Genomic DNA, 3,636 nt, shown 5'->3' on the forward strand with positions numbered 1-3,636 from the left:
TTGGGGGTTTATATGAATGTGTTTCTGAGGGGAACTGACTGTCTTCAGAAAAGTTTATGTGGTATTTTCTTTTCATCTCGTCTCTGTATAGTTCATATTAAAGCAGTGTTTCAGCACAGCTGCTTTGTTTACGCGGTAACCAAGGAAACACTGTATCAGCGGTAACCAAGGAAACACTGTATCAGCGGTAACCAAGGAAACGCTGTATCAGCGGTAACCAAGGAAACGCCGTATCTGCTGTTCCATGAGCGCCTCCTGCTGTCAGAGAGTGAATCTGCGTCTCATTCAGAGCATCTGCTTATTATTATTATTATTTCTGCCGTTTAGCGCCATCTGCTGTCAGAGAGTGAAAGTGCGCTTTCATCCAGAGCATCTCTCACATGTTCCGCCATGTGCTTCTCGTCCGCGCTTGTTTACATCAGAGTGCGCACGCGTCTTTCACGCAGCATACAGCGCTGTTGTGCATTTTCACCAGTTGATGGGAAAAGTATTCTTAAAATGCATTCAAAATTTTGAATAATTTGTAATATATAATTATTGATGGTATTTAGAAGTGCCCACGATAACAATATCGTGCATATTCATTACCGTGATATACCGCATTACCGAATACCGGCACAAGTCTAATGTAATTACAGATTTAGGTTAAATAAAGATGTCAACAAAAAATAATAAAAATCATTCTGAGCAGCGACGGCGAGAGACTGTCGTCTCGATGAGAAGAGGACGGGTGATTGTTGCTGGTTACTGTACGAGGATTGAAATCACCAAATGGCCTTAAACAACTAGCACATAAACTGCTGAACCTTATGTTTTCTAACACCGTACTCTGACAGCGCTATCTGCTCGTTAACCAGGGTTCAAAGTCCAAAGTGAAAATCTGCGCTGAAGCAGTGTTACTCCTCAGTTTTTACGAGACACGTGACGATGCGATACGTGCGACGCATTCGTAATGAGACTCGTGTATAAATCTGCTGCGGTCAACACAAAGAAGCGCTGAGGTCTTCGTTTCCGCCAAAATAAAAGCAAGAAATGTTAGTATTGTTGTAATTTTACTGTTGTTCTGTAGATTGTTCTGTTCTTCAATAATAATGATAATAATTTCAACCGCTCTATTAATACATTTATTATAACGATGTTCAAAGTGGGATCTGTAATATTTTCTAATGTTTTAAAAGAAGTCTCTTCTGCTCAGCAAGGCTGCTTTTGATTGTACAGTAAAAATACATGCCTGATTCAAGAAGGGGGTCTGATGGCCAAAAAATATTATTTTACTAACGCATTAATTTTTAAGTTAAATTGTGCTTTGTTGGTGTAGAATGTTTAAAAATGTTCAGTGTTAAATATTTTTAAATTGTTGTTTTGTAATTGATTTTTTTCTTTGAAAAGCAAGACAAAACCGTAAAAAGCACATTTTGGCTATTTAATTTGTGCAATGGTGAAAACAATTGGGGGAAAAACTCTAGAAACTGTGTTCAGTATTTGACCCAGTGTTAACCGCGGCGTGTTGCGTCTTGTTTTCTGATGTTTATGTTGAACAGCTCGTGTTCGTTCAGCTTGATTGAGAAAAACAAACGCGTCTCGGGTCCGGTTTGAATGCGGCTCAGAGCTGTGTTTGTGTGCTGCTGTCCCTGAGATGCAGACAAACCCATTCCTTCAGACTCGTACCGTGCAGATTTCCTCTCGCTCTGCTCTGTTCGACAGATTCTCACTCGTGTCATCGTTATCTATCATCATATTGTCCGTCATAAACGTTCTGAAGGGAGCAGTAGGCTTTTATTTTCTCCTGGTTTTTGTCAGTGATGGAGTCGGTGTGTATTTTCTCTGATTGTGTTTCTGTGCACGCTTTAGCTAGCTCTTTGTCTCCAGCATGAATGGTATCGGTCTTTTCATGGCTGTTTTGCTGCAGACGGCAGCTGTAGAGGTTTTCACGAGGGTCTAGTGTTACCTTCAGCAGGTGAGTGTGCGTAACCCGAGCGAGGGCTGATGGGTAATCCGGCCTCCAGTTTGACCAACACAGGTGCTGTTGTTCTGGTCTGAGCATGCTGCTGCTGCGGAGGAGGAGGAGGAGAAATTCTGGGAAATTGTTTTTGTGATTTAAAATGCATTTGAAAAATGTTTGTTTGTAGGGCTACACAATGTGGCCTGATTTTGTGATTATATATCAATACGGTTATAAAAATTATTCAAATTATAATTTTTTTCTAAATGTTACTAAATAAAAACAAAAAATATTTCCCTGTAAAAAAAAACAAAACTAGCCTACTATTTTACAAAAATAATGTAATAATACTAAATTAATTTTATAATGATAATATAATAATTTATTTCTAAATGAAAATTACTAGATAAAAACAAAATGTTTGTTGAAATGTTACTGTAAAATAAAAAACTATTTTAGAAAAATAATGTAATACTAATTTTATTATTATTAACTGTAAGATTACACTACTAATATTTGTGGCTGTCTTATTGTCATATTGTGATTTTAGTTCGTCATGAAATTACCGTCATAACATCTGATTTAGCTCTTGTGAATCATGATTGTCTGCATAAATATCAAATATTTCTTCTGAATCGCCTACATTTGTATTTCATGTGTAATGTCTTACTTCCAGCTCAGTTTTATTGGTTGTTTATATCAGCGCTTTAGCGTGACGTCACTTCATTTGCATGTCAGTCCAGCAGCCCGTCTATTCATGAGCTGATTAGAATTGAAGCCGAGCCGTTCTCTTCATGTGTGACGTGTGAAAGAGACTCTGATCTCGGCGCGGCTCTGATGTCAAATCAACAGGAAGGTCATTGAGATTCTACAGAGCGGCTGTTAAGTTGTGTTCGGTGTATACTGAAATGAACTGATCTCTAAATTAAAGGCCGCTGCGGCAGATTCAGTGTCTGTCTTTAGCGTGACGCTCCTCTGAAATCACGGATGTAACACGTGTTCATGTGTCTCTGCGCGGCTGATTCTGCTCGTTTCTCAGACTCTCAGTGCTGTGGATGATTGACAGGCGAGTGGGCGGTCCTTCACAGCAGTGTGATGTCATCACCGCTTATCGTTCTCTTATTTGTAAATCTTCGTTCTAGGCTACTGTATGAAAGTCTTCTTTGGTTTTTGCTGTCTCGCGCACAGGAAACGCATCATCGTCACATGCTGATGGTGTTGGAGCTGCAGCTGTACAAACGACAGATCACACATTCCTGCTTCACACCAGAGTGAGTGAGTGTGTGTGTGTGTGTGCGCAGATGAGACACACACACACTCACACACGCACTCACTCACACTCACCCAGACAGACACACACACACACACACACACACACACACACACACAGGTCAGAAGAACACCAACACCATCCACTTCACAAACCCAGTGTACCAGAAGAAAACAGACGACACCGTGCACATCTTCAGGAGCTCCAGTCTAGACGGATACTCACATCCTTCGGTACGACTCGCACACGCACTCACACTCACTCTCACTCCCACACACACGGGCGCACACGCACATTCTCTCTCTCACACACACACACACACACACACACAGACACACACGCACTCACACACGCGCACTCACTCACACTCTCTCACACTCACACTCTCACACACACACTCACTCACTCTCTCACACACACACTC

The 3,636-nt window shown here is 40.9% G+C and overlaps 1 protein-coding gene across 1 annotated transcript in view; it reads left to right on the top strand.

The window, feature by feature from the left end:
* The window catches only part of LOC107701357 (low-density lipoprotein receptor-related protein 6-like), a 31,388-nt gene that overhangs the window by 5,466 nt on the left and 22,286 nt on the right, over nucleotides 1-3,636 (top strand).

Source organism: Sinocyclocheilus anshuiensis, unplaced genomic scaffold, assembly GCF_001515605.1.
Source record: "Sinocyclocheilus anshuiensis isolate Anshui unplaced genomic scaffold, SAMN03320099.WGS_v1.1 scaffold1566, whole genome shotgun sequence".
In the NCBI taxonomy this organism is placed as follows: domain Eukaryota; kingdom Metazoa; phylum Chordata; class Actinopteri; order Cypriniformes; family Cyprinidae; genus Sinocyclocheilus; species Sinocyclocheilus anshuiensis.